The following is a 14,218-nucleotide window of genomic DNA, read 5'->3' on the forward strand; positions in this document are numbered from 1 at the left end:
TATAAAAGTCACGGACAGGTTGCGGGCCTCTGAATTTTTATTTATTGCCTGTGACCTGTTTGTGACTTTTGCTAAAAATAACCATGACAAAATCTTAACCTTAATCATATCTAGAAGTACCTATATGGGGAGAAGCTATCTGGTAGATAGATGGCCCTTTGATGTAGCGGGCAAAGGCATAAGGGGATCCAATGGCTGGGAGATATACATTCAAGCTGGAAATAAGGGCTTGTCTACACAGTGGCATAATGCGCACTACAGGAGATGTGATATATAAAGTGCACTAGTATGTTGCACATCAATTGGTCTGTGTAGACCTCGCTGGGGTGCACTATGGAACATTCAGGTCACACTAGTAGGGTCTACACAGACCAATTAGTGCGCTTTAGAAATTACACCACCATCACCTGTAGTGCATATTACCCCACCTTGTAGACAAGTCCTAAAGTGAAAAATGTTTAATAATGAGGGTAATTAATCAGTGGAACAATTTGTCAAGGGATGTGGTGGTTTCTCTGTCATCTGAAGTCTTTAAACCAAGGCTGGGTGCCTTTCTATAAAATATGCTGTAGCTCAACCAGAAGTTATCAGCTTGATGCAGGAAATATGGGGTGAGATTGGATGGCCTGTGTTATACAGATGATTGGACTTGGTCTCTAAAATGTATGAATCTGCTTGGAGAAACACATCTGGGTGTCCCTCCTTCATGCAAGAATGATTACGGTCTCATCAAGGACATGGTTCCTGGAATGGTTCAATGACTGGGTGCCTGGCATGTTCTCCCATCTGCTGTTGGAGGGCCCAGGCCATAATGGAATGTTACTCTTGACCATGAATGATTTCCATGTAGTAGTACTCACCTGAATTGGCTTTCAATGTCTTTGCATTTGATTTCAAGGGCTGGGCTGTTGCTGGCTGAATACAAAACCTGTTTGGGGATACCCACCTAACTCTGTCCTTTGTTTGTTTGGAATAGTCTTTGTTCCTCTGTGTCTGAGTAGGCATGCCGATCTTGTGCACATTTTCAGGAATTCACTTGTTTACACTTCACTTCTTTATTGCACAGCAATATGCATAAACTTACAGAAATTATAATCAATGCTCTATAGAAATGTGGTAGCATTTGAAATGTTTCCAAGCAAAATTCTAGCTTTGATTGTTTTTGATAGTAGTATCAGACAAACAGACCACTCTGAGACCACCCACAACACACATGTCCAAGAATGAGTGTTTGACAGCAACAGCAATGTGGTGGAGGGAGTGGAAAGACCAGTGTCATTCAAGGGCACACACAAGATGCTACTTACCTTGCTGATCAGATGCAAGACTCCTAGTGTATACAAGTACTTGTGCAACTCTATTCTTCCCTGATCCAACCCCTATGGGAGACAACAGAGCTTTCTCCATACAGTACACAGGACATGACTCCCTCCTTGCAACCTTGATGTCCATCGGACTCTGTGAGAGTGAATATGGGCTGTTGAAACACCCCCAAGTGCCATCTGACATCTGATTCTTTGCAGCCAACGCCCTTCCTTGGTTTGGATTGATGGGAGTGGGACAGATCTCAGCTCAGTGGTCCCATGAATGTGTTGGTGAGCATCCTGAGGCAGGGCAGAGCAGAACATCTCTGACTGCTGCCCCTGCAGTGGGTACTGGTGTCCCACATGTTTCCCCTGTTTAGTGGCATCTGGTCTATTCAGTTTGGCACTTAGTGATTGAGTCACTGGCCCAGGTGTTTCTGTTACTGCTGGGTGACTAAAGGGTGCACAGCTGGGGCGGAGAGAGTCTGACTACCAACACACAACAAGGGAGGTTGTGGGCAAATGGGTTCTCCCACCCCGGTAGCTATGAAGCTATCTGCTACCCTGGAATGGTGATTGCCCCATCACCTATTGGGGCATAGCTGTGAAAGGCTGTGGGCAAGGTAAACCGCTGATAGGTACCTTTTCCCTAGTTCCCCACCCCCCGGAGGAATGGGATGCAGCATGGCCTTGGCATCTCACTGCACAGGTGTTTTGTGTATAGGAATATAACTTGGTCTGTGCTTGTCTGATACAGTTGGCAGATCTGCTCTTGGGATCCTTAAGAGTTCTGCACTGCAGGGAACTCCCTCTGCGAGGTACAACACACTCTGCATTGTGCACCCACTCCTGCTCCTTCTGATCTAGCTCTAAATCAGTTGCAAGCCTTCTAAGTAGGTGGCTGCACTTCAGTATGCAGATTGATGGCTGTTTGCTTGGTAGAGTCTGTTTCTAAAGCATAGAGTCTGGACTTAGTCCTACCAGACAGCCAATGAAAGACAGACCTCTAATTTATCCTTCAAAAATGGTTCTTCTTCAAGTGCCAGTCCCTTTGTGTATTCCAATCAGACTCTGCCCTCGCTTGCCCGTTACTGAAGTGATACTGCTGAGTGGCATGCACCTCAGCCCACTGTTACGAGGGATGTTTGCCTGGCCCAGATCTGACTAGAACCAGGCAGGTTTTGAAGCCTGGAACTCTGAGTCCTGTACCGGGGAAGGGGTAAGCAGAGAGGGGGAAGGGGCCCCCAAATCTAACTATCCTTAAGGTATTTACCTTTGTTCCTGTAATAACTGGAAAAAAAAATCAGAGTTTCAATCTGCAGATAATGAAGGGTTCAGTCTCGGACCATCAGTGGTGAGAAAGGACAGGAGAGGTGGCTGGTCTGCACCGCTCCTTATACCATTTGATCAAAGCATGAGGAGAGAAAGAGCACAGGTGTGGCCCAACAGACACTACGAGCAAGAATCTATTGTCAAAGGGTTCAGCCAAAGTATCCCTGAAACTATTGATGAACAGCATGTACATAGATTCATAGATACTAAGGTCAGAAGCGACCATTATGATGATCTAGTCCGACCTCCTGCAGAACACAGGCCACAGAATCTCACCCGCCCACTCCTGCGATAAACCTCTCAACTACGTCTTTGCTATCGAAGTCCTCAAATCGTGGTTTAAAGACTTCAAGGAGCAGAGAATCCTCCAGCAAGTGACCCATGCCCCATGCTACAGAGGAAGGCGAAAAACCCCCAGGGCCTCTTCCAATCTGCCCTGGAGGAAAATTCCTTCCCGACCCCAAATATGGCGATCAGCTAAACACTGAGCATATGGGTAAGATTCACCAGCCAGCTACCCAGGAAAGAATTCTCTGTAGTAACTCAGATCCCACCCCATCTAATATCCCATCACAGGCCATTGGGCCTATTTACCATGAATATTTAAAGATCAATTAATTACCAAAATCATGTCATCCCATCATACCTTCTCCTCCATAAACTTATCTAGAAGTGATCAAATCAGTCTGGCCTAGACTATCTCGGATGCAGCACTTTATGCTTCAGTGTGAATATCTACCATCCGGTAACAGCTCCTCCTTATAAAAAATGTTGAGACTATTCAATGTGAAATTCTGCAGTTGACTGAAGGAGGAAAATTAAAACACGAAAGAAAGATCAGTCAAACTGCAAAGATAGCACTTAATTAATGAAAAAAATCCCCTTGTTTGAAAGCATACATGATGTACACGGGAGAAAATGTAAGAAATAGGATGACAGCTAATTTCAGTGTATAGTGGTGTGAATGTATATCGAGCAGACAGAAATAAGGAAGATTGAGGCTTCCAAGGTAAGAATAAAACGTGCCATTCTTGAAGCTGGGAGGGAAGCTTCTATGTTGTTGGGTTTGTGGCATGTTTGGAAAAGGATAGCTGTATGTTTACTATTTCCCCCCAAATCAATCCACCAGAATAAATAAAAGAGCGATCTGAGAGTGTCACTGGCTTTCAAGTGTAAAATACTTGTGTCAACAAAGCCTTATTAGAGGCTCAGTAGGCATTCAATCAATATCAAGAGTTGAATACAGACCTCAAGCTTGGACCAGTGTGAACCCATCAACATGGGATACATTTTAAGCTGCAGCAGGCTCCTCAAGTAGAGGGACTGAAATGTTTTTAAACTGTAGCATAACCCAGAGAAAGGGTTTAAAAGGGAGGAAATACAGCAGTTTGCCAGCTCAAGGCACCTCCAACAACCAAAGGAGACAGCAATGATCCAGACCTGCTTTACATGCATAATGTAAAAGAGGAAGGGGTTGCAAACACTTTGAAGGAAAGGAAAGAGCCCCTTGTTGATAGAGAGGAGAATAGATATTGTGTACTATTCAGAAAAATATATATAGCAGCTCTATTCCTGGGGCCACATCGCCCTCTATTCCTGCATGGGTTATTCCTGCAGAGGAAACCAGAAACTGTGCTTGTTTTAGGATTGCCGTGTCCAGTTTTCGACTGGAACGCTCAGTCGAAGAGGGACCCAGGTGGCTCCAGTCCACACTGCCGACTGGGCCATTAAATGTCCGTTCGGTGATGCTGCAGGGCTAAGGCAGGCTAGTCGCTACCTGTTCTGGTACCACGATGCACACCGGAAGTGGCCAGCACGTCCGGCTCCTAGGCAGGAGTGTGTGTATGGGGGGGTCTCCACGCACTGCCCCCGCACTGACTCTGCAGTCCCATTCAACGGGAACTGTGGCCAATGGCAGTTGGGGTGGGTGGTGCCTGCGGGTGAGAGCAGCGCGCAGAGCCTCCTGTCCCTCCAGCCTAGGAGCCGGACCTGCTGGCTGCTTCCAGGGCACAGCACGGAGCCAGGACGGGGGACTAGCCTGCCTTAGACCCACTGTGCCACTGACCGGGAGCCACCCAAGGTACATCCGCACCCCAACCACAAGGCCCTGCCCCAGCCCTGAGCCCCCCCACACCTGGAGCCCCCTCCTGCACCCTAAACCCCTCATCCCCTGCCCACCCCAAAGCCCGGACACCCAGCCAGAGCCTCACCCCCTCCTACACCCAACTCCCTTCTGTGGCGGTTCAATGATGAGACAGAACACAGATTTATTCAAGCAAGCAAGCTGGTCAGCTGAAATGGGCTGCTGCCTGTCAGCTTTCCACCTTCCCTTTTATTATATTTCTCCCCCCTGCGCATTACCTACTTCCACCGCAAAGAGACACAACAAAGGAATGCATGACTTTGATTAATATTCTTATTTTTCAGCCTCTATCTACTACAATCCTAATTCTCAGGCCTTGAGGCCAGGCCAAGGAAGCTTCCCACGATTACTGTCCTTTAATTAACTTCCCAGGGTTCATATCTGGTCCTCGTCCTTGGACGGAGCAATGTGTTGCTCCTACACAACGGTCAGGGTGTGCCCTGACTGTTTCCAGGTGGATGGACTAAACATGAGCCCTTCATCTCCCCGTTTTTTGTTTAATTATACTCGGCCATCTCATGGTAGCCGTCAATTTGCTTTTGCAAGCAATTTAACTCCCAAACAGACAAGGACATAACTCGGGGAGCTTGCCAGGGCGAATCTCTACAAAGCCTTAGCAAAGAGGGAATACATTGTACACAGCAGCAGCAAAAAATAAGCCCTTCTACTAAGACAGCAAAGGGTGCCATCACTTAAATTTGCAGGAATATAACTAAAGGTGCGCGAGCCACAGGTAAAAAACCACCCTGATGGTAGGATGATATGGCCATAATTGTATGAAACATTTACAGTGTGGAAACAATTTAAAAAGGGTTGAGGAATTTGCCGACAGCTCAAGGGCACCTTTGTACTAGTGCAGTTAACCACACGCGCACAGGTGACATTGTTGGCCCCGGCCGGGTACGGTGTGTGGAGGGATATAGCCGTGTGAGGCAAGGTATAGTTGGCCGGGCCCCAATTAGCCATGCCAGAGTACTGGGAAGAGAGATTGGCGTAAGCAGCGAGCATCGTCTCATTCCCTATCTCCTCAGGGTGATGACATACTGGAATAAGGCATGTACCTAACAATTCTCCGGCTGCTACAGAATCAGACAAACAAAAGTGGGTAACATTTGCTATTGAAGCCAATCTTTCCCATATGTTATATGTCATTCGGGCCCGTAACGGGGGAAGCGCTTCCGAGCCAACCCCTACAGGAAATAGCAGGCACAAAAGACATACAATCAGTACAGAGTTAGCAGTGATTTGGGCGAGAATCGCCACAAACAAAGTCTCAGGAGTCTCTGGCTGTTGGTTTGCTGCCAGTCTTCGTTGAGCCGCGGCGACCAATGCTTTTACTGCTCCCCATGTCACGGGCTGGCTTGGGACACTACGCCTCTTCTGTTTCCGTCCCGCCGTTGTCGACCCGGGAGGCACCGCGTTCTCCTCCAAGGTCAGCTGAAACTCCGGTATGGGGTTCGGCAGCCCCTGGCGCCATGCCATGTTGTTTCAGTGCCGGTCGCACACACCGGGCTGGAACCCACAACGGTTCTGCAGGGAGAGACACCGCAGCATATCCCCGACCCCAAGTGATTAGAGGTACTGGGCCCAGCCACTGCGGATCAGGCAGCTGACGGTAAAAGACACGCGGTCTTTCCAGTACCTCGGATTTGTGAAAATGGCGATCCGCGGGGGTCTGCTGATCTGCGTTCAGCGTTAAATTATTTAAAGTAAACAAAAGGATATGCATTTGTTGTTGAATGTCTCCTAAGGTTCGGAGACGCAGCTCCCCTTGTTTTAATTGTTTATCAAGCAAGATTTTGAGCGTGCGATTGGCACGTTCAACAATGGCTTGGCCCGTGGAATTATAAGGGATCCCGTGTTTAAGACGGACGTCCCATCGGGCACAAAAGGTGGAGAGGGCTGTGGAGCAGTAGACTGGGGCGTTATCCGTTTTAATCTGGCTTGGGCGACCCATAACAGAAAAACAGGCTAGCAAATGGTGAATCACTTTGGCAGTGGCTTCCCCACGCTGTGGGGTTGCCCAGAGAAATCCCGAATAAGTATCAACAGAAACATGTAAAAAGGAATAGGGGCGGAATTGTGGCACGTGAGTGACATCCATTTGCCACAGCTGATTCGCTGCGGTACCTCTGGGGTTAACGGCATAAGAGAAAGTAGGAGCAGCAGCGGCACAGTGGGGCAGGAACGAACAATGGAACGTGCATGATCAGTAGGAATGTGAAACTGCCGGGCCAAAACAGAGGCAGACTGATGAAAAAAGGCATGGCTTTCAATGGGGTCAGAAAAAAGGGAATTTACCTGACCACGTAGCGCGCGATCGGCGCGCGCATTGCCCTCAGTGAGTGACCCAGGCAAAGGGGTGTGACTGCGAATGTGAGCAACAAAATAAGGAAAATTACGAGTGGAGATAAGATATTGCAAAGACAAAAATAGGCGAAGGAGGTCCGCATCGACCTGAGGGGTAATGAGGGCAAGGGGTAAATGATCAATCACTTGATAAACATAATGGGTGTCCACAATTAAATTAAAGGGACAATCAGCAAAAAGTTGAAAGGCCAAAATAACAGCAGCCAGTTCCGAGCACTGCGCGGAACGCTGAGGCAGTGTAAAACGAGAATGCCAGCGAGGGGGGTCACCGGATTGATAGGTGACTACACCTCGATGTGGAGAGCCATCAGTAAAAAGAGTAACAGCAGAAACAATGGGTTGAGAGTGGCTAAGACGATGAACAATTAGAGGCACCTTTTGGGTAATTACCAACCGAGGATCTTTTGGGGGATTATAAGAAATTTCTCCCACATAATCACAAAGAGCAACCTGCCAAGCCAAAGAGGTGTGGCACAAGGAATCAAATTCACTACGGGACAAGGGGAACACAATATCAACTAAATCAGTGCCAGTGAGTTGCACTGCACGGTGGCGGGCTTTACGAACAAGATCAGACAGGGCATCTAGATATGGGTAAATATTCCGAGGAGGAGTGGAGGAGAGGTACAGCCACTCTATGATAGAGACGGCTGTATTCGTACGGGGTACAAACAGAGCCGCAGTTCGCGTATGAGGGGTGGCAAGAAGAATCAACCGTAGGGGACGGACCTCAGGGGGTCTGTCCACAAACTGCTGACTCAATGCTGCATTAATCTGTCGAATGCAGGCAATGTGCTCTTCAGTGATGGCAATAACTGCACCCGGTGCTCGGGCTCCACGGAGGAGCTCGAACAAAGGCTGCAGCATTGAGGTGGGGAGACGAAAATAGGGCCGAATCCAATTTAAATGACCCAAAATCTGTTGTAATTTAACAAGGGTTAGGGGTTGAGGTAGAGTTAGTGCCGGACGAACCGGAGCAGCATAGGTTTCTAAAACCTTATGGCCGAGGTAGTGGTAGGGATAAGAGCGTTGGATTTTTTCTGGTGCCACCAACAGGCCATTCTGGCCGAGAATCTGAGACAAAGATTCAATCTGTTGTTCCGTGACCTGGGGACCACTAAGCAAAATGTCATCCATATAATGGTAGACCTTTAGCGTAGGGTACCGGGCACGAAAAGGGGCGAGGGCCCGATCCACAAAAAGCTGACACAGAGTTGGACTATTTTGCATTCCCTGGGGCAAGACCTTCCACTGATACCTTTGAGAGGGTTGCTGATTATTATATTGTGGCACCGTAAACGCGAATTTTTCGCGATCTTGTGGGCAAAGGGGGATGGTGAAAAAACAATCTTTTAAATCTAACACACAGAGCTGATCGGTTTGAGGAATTAAATTTGGATTTGGTAAGCCAAACTGCAAGGGGCCCATAGGTTGGATGCGTTTATTTATTTCCCTTAAATCATGTAACAGCCGCCAAGCACCAGATTTTTTCTTAATAACGAACACCGGGGTGTTCCAGGGACTAGTAGAGCTCTCCAAGCGCTGTGCCTGCAAATGCTGCTGCACAAGGGAATGAAGCGCTTTCAGCTTTTCTAGAGGGAGGGGCCACTGGTCAATCCAGACGGGCTCTAAGGATTGCCATACCATGGGTAATGCAGAGGGCAATGTGGGTGAGGGAGGGTTTTGAGCCATCAGATATTAATATCGAGGGTGGTGTCCAGCTTTGTAAGTAAATCACGGCCCCAAATATTGAGGTGGACAGGGAGCACAAAAGGGCGGATAGTAGCAAGGGTACGGCCTCCCGGTTTAGAGACTGTGACCCAAGACAAACTCTGTCGCCCGGGTTTACTACCCCCGATCCCCCACAACTCTTTAGAAGGAACCGTAGGCCAACTAACCGGCCACTCTGGATCACGAATCACCGTAACGTCAGCTCCAGTGTCCACCAGCCCTGTGAAAGGAACATCATTTAAGAGAAGTGTTAACTGAGGTTTCGAGGGGCGGACTGACATTGTCAGAGCAACAAGTGGAGAGGACGTGCTGTGAGACGGCGAGTGAGACAACGTTGATCCAAAGCCGCCTCCGCCCCGAGTTCGATCCTCGGCAGCTGGCACCTGATAGGGGACTAAAATCAATTGTGCAATTGATCGTCCACGCGGGAGCGACTGTGGAAGATGAGTCCACACCTGAACCTTAATAATGCCAGTGTAGTCGGCATCAATGACCCCGGGGATGACAAAAAAGCCCTGTGTCCCAGCATGAGAGCGAGGGAGAACGAGACCCACAAAGCCGGCAGGGAGAGGTCCCGTCACCTGGGTAGGTATGGCGCAGACCTCCCCTGGCAGCCGAAAATCAGTGTCCTCCTGCATGATCAAATCAAGCCCTGCACTTCCAGCAGTCGCCGCCCTCATAGAGTCTATGGATTTTAAGGCAGAGGAACGGTTGTCTGAGTGGGAAACACCCCCGTTTGGCCCTGGGTTCGGGGGGAACCCGTCGCGCGGTTTCCCGACCCGCTACGACACTAATTAGCCCAGTGATAGCCCTTCTGACACTTGGGGCACTTCTTTGAGGGTCGAGCGGGTGCCTTTGATGAGCGGCACTCCCGCTGAAAGTGACCCTCCTTACCACAGCGGTAACAACGCTTCCCCTCCCTCCCGGTTTTTCTCAGGGCGGCAGCCAGAACTCCAGCCTTATGGGCTTGTGTGCCGATGTTCTGGCACGCCCGTAGCATGTCTGAGAGCTCTAAAATGCCAGAGGCTTGCGCCGTCTGGAGAGCACGGCGGCAATCCTCGTTCGCATTCTCAACCGCCATTTTTAACAGGATCTCCTGAGCTGCCGCAGCGTTATCCACCTGTCGGAGGATAGCCTCCTGCAATCTGTTGGTAAAATCCAGAAAGGACTCTGATGCACCCTGACGGATACTGACAAAGCTTTTTGTAGACTTGCCTGAATCCGGGACCTTCCGGAAAGCATGCTGGGCGCAGGTGGAAATGAGGGGGAAGAGGGCCTGAGGGAGTTGAGTCTGCATCTCAACGGTAACAAACTGTCCCTCCCCTGCCAAGTGCTCATAAATAACACCTTCTGCTCTATGAATCTGGGCCTGGCGTTCCGCCTCCTGCCGATACTCACTAAGCCAAATAACATACTGACTGGGTGACAGCATCATGCGCAACAGCGCCTTCCAATCTTCAGGGATCAAGGAGTACCCACTACCTAGCCCTTCAATGAGACCACGCACAAACGTGCTAGTCAGACCGAACTCGCGAATCGCTTTCTTTACCTCTCTAATCACCGACTAAGGCAAAGTAACCCAGGTTCCAACCGGGTTGCCCTGGTCGTCATTCTGCCAGGTCACCGGACAAACTGAGACCAGCTCAGCCAGCTCCTCTGCTGTAAGATCTGAGCGAGTCTTCGCTGCGTGAACCATTTGTTGCACCAGCGAAAGCCTCTGAGAAGATGCAGACGACCCCCTGGGGGGCCCCGAAGCATGGGGTCCTAGGGGGGGATGGTAATCACACACCGGCTCCGGCGGGGAAGGTAAGGGAGGCGGTGGTAATAAAGGCACTGGGGGCGAAGCAGGGAGAGGGATGGCTGCAGGAGCCGACGGCGGTGGCGGAATTGGCAGCCCCTCTATTGGCGCGGGAGAAGGTTCTTCCGAGGCGACACACTGTGTTGCATCGGTAGGAGGGGGGGTGGCTGCAGGAGCCGACGGGCGTGGCGAGATCACCAGCCTCGCGAGGGAGGGCCTGTCCGAGGCGACACGCTGTATCGCATCGCGGCAGAGGTGCCAGGCATGTAAAGCCTGCACGGGCGCCCGAGGGTCTTCATGCAATGTCTGGCCCAACCGCTCCCAGTCCGCTAGCTTAAGGGTTCCGGCTTCAGGGTACCACCTCCTGTAACAGGAGAGTGAGTTCTCGAGCAGGGCAGTCATGCTGAGCCTTACGTAGCAAATACTGTAGCTCATTGCGATGTTGCACTTGCAAAGCAGAGAGGGAGCTTCCCATACTTACCACAATGAAAAATACTCACCGGGATCCACGAAGCGGATGAGTGACGCGTCTGAAACCCTTGCCGGGCGAGGTGAGTGCTGAGGGCCCCACGTTTGGGCGCCAGTTGTGGCGGTTCAATGATGAGACAGAACACAGATTTATTCAAGCAAGCAAGCTGGTCAGCTGAAATGGGCTGCTGCCTGTCAGCTTTCCACCTTCCCTTTTATTATATTTCTCCCCCCTGCGCATTACCTACTTCCACCGCAAAGAGACACAACAAAGGAATGCATGACTTTGATTAATATTCTTATTTTTCAGCCTCTATCTACTACAATCCTAATTCTCAGGCCTTGAGGCCAGGCCAAGGAAGCTTCCCACGATTACTGTCCTTTAATTAACTTCCCAGGGTTCATATCTGGTCCTCGTCCTTGGACGGAGCAATGTGTTGCTCCTACACAACGGTCAGGGTGTGCCCTGACTGTTTCCAGGTGGACGGACTAAACATGAGCCCTTCACCCTTCCCTGCCCAGAGTCCCCTCCCTCACCCTGAACCCTCATTTCTGGCCCCACCCTGGAGCCCGCACCCCGAGTTAGAGCTCTCACCCTCTCCCACACCCCAACCCCTCAATAACTTTTTCCTTTTTCTTAGCTAATAAACCTTTAGTTAGTTTACTATAGAACTGGCTATCAGCATTGTCTTTGGTGTGAGACCTGGATGTGTGACTGGTCTCTTGGGACTGGGTGTAACCTGAATATTTTGTGATTTTTGTTTTCATCTAAGTGGCCATTTATCATATAGTTTAGCTTGCCTGGATGGCAAGACAGACTGGAGTGCCTAAGGGGACCGTCTGTGACTCCATTATAAGACTATTGTGGTACTTTGGGAGTTCGCATTTGATACTGTGTTTGTGAAATCTAATTCTAGAATGTACCATCAGTTTGGGGGCTCTGCCCTGCTTTTGACAGCCTGCGCTGATGTAAGCACTCACAGTCATGAGCCATACCAGACAGCTTGACACCCTGCTCATTGAGTAGTGGGCCTACCCTGTCCTTGGTCTTCCTCTTGCTTCTAACGTATTTTTAAAATGTTTTCTTATTACCTTTTATGTTCCTAGCGAGTTTAATCTTGTTTTGTTCCTTGGCCTTTGTCAAGGTTCCTTCCCCACTCTGAACTCTAGGGTACAGATGTGGGGAGCTGCATGTAAGACCCCCTAAGCTTATTCTTACCAGCTTAGGTTAAAAACTTCCTCAAGGTACAAACTTTGCCTTGTCCTCACCAATTTGCATAGGTGAACACAGACCCAAACCCTTGGATCTTAAGAACAATGCAAAAACAATCAGGTTCTTAAAAGAAGAATTTTAATTAAAGAAAAAGTAAAAGAATCACCTCTGTAAAATCAGGATGGTAAATACCTCACAGGGTAATCAGATTCAAAACATAGAGAATCCCTCTAGGCAAAACCTGAAGTTACAAAAAGACACAAAAACAGGAATATACATTCCATTCAGCACAACCTGTTTTACCAGCCATTAAACAAAAGGACCTAGTTGTTCGTGTGTCTATGGCCATGTCTACACTACAAACTTTGGTTGACACAAGTTATGTCAGCATAAAAGCCGTTGCAGTTGTGTGCGTGCATACTTGGCTCCTTGCATCAGCACAGTGCGTACTCACCAGGAGTGCTTGTGTCCATGCACAGTGCGTTGCACAATGGGTAAGTATCCCAGTGGGCAACCTGCCACCATCCAGTGCACTCTCTTTTGTGAAGTTTTGGTCATGCATAGTGGGGCAGAAATGAGTCACACAGGAGTGACTGGGAACAAGGGATTAATGTCTCAGTGTGCAAATGTCTCCATCCCATAACGTCTCCTATATCCCATAATTTTTGCACCTTTTTAAAAATCCCATGAATCTGTCCGGCCCTCCTCATTGTCTGCCATAAGAACATAAGAAAGGCCAGACTGCGTCAGACCAAAGGTCCATCTAACTCAGTATCCTGTCTTCTGACAGTGGCCAATGCCAGGTGCCCAAGAGGGAATGACTAGAACAGGTAATCATTAAGTGATCCATCCCCTGTCGCCCATTCCCAACTTCTGGCAAAGGCTAGAGACACCATCCCTGCCCATCCTAGCTAATAGCGATTGATAGATCTATCCTCCATGAATTTATCTAGTTCTTTTTTGACCCCGTTAGTCTTGGCCTTCACAATAGCCTCTGGCAAAGAGTTCCACAGGTTGACAGTGTGTTGTGTGAAGAAATATTTCCTTTTGTTTGTTTTAAACCTGCTGCCTATTAAATACTGCCATCTCTGACAGAAGCATGGAGCCTGCAATATGCAGGACATAGTGGATGGATTTGCAACAATGGGGTTCCCACACTGTGATGGAGCAATAGAGAGCATGCATATCCCAATTTTGGCACCATACCACCTTGCCACAGGGCTCATTACCAGAAAGGGCTACTTTTCCATGGTTATACTAGCAATGGTGGATCATTGGGGATGCTTCACTAACATCAGTGTCGGCTGGTTGGGGAAGGTGCTTATCTTATGAAGCTCTTATCTTTAAGAACACAGAAGTGTTCAGAAAGCTACAAGCTGGGAATTTGTTTCCTGAGTGGTGAATTACCATTAGCAATGTTGAAATGCCAACAGTGATCCTAGAGGACCCAGCTTAGCCCTTGCTTCCCTGGCTCATGAAGCCGTACACTGGCCTCCTTGACAGCACCAAGGAAAGAATCAACTACCAGCTCAATAGGTGCAGAATGACAGTTGAATGTGCTTTTGGTAGAGTGAAGAGACACTGGCATTGTTTACTCAGAAGATTGGATCTCAGTGAGAAAAAGTCCAAATGGTTATAGCTGCCTGCTGTGTCCTGCATAATATCTGTGTTTCAAAGGGGGAAACGGAGGTGGAGCAGGTGTTTGCTGAGTTTGAACAGCCAGGCACAAGGGCTATTTGAAAAGCTCCACATGGATCTATATGGCTCAGGGAGGCTTTGAAAAAGCACTGTAACAGTGAGCCACCTTAATGCATTGCTCTACCTGGCCTGGCTGTTTTGGGGCCTGTTGGGAATTGGTG

Source organism: Chelonia mydas, chromosome 1 (assembly GCF_015237465.2).
Source record: "Chelonia mydas isolate rCheMyd1 chromosome 1, rCheMyd1.pri.v2, whole genome shotgun sequence".
NCBI classification, from domain to species: Eukaryota; Metazoa; Chordata; order Testudines; family Cheloniidae; genus Chelonia; species Chelonia mydas.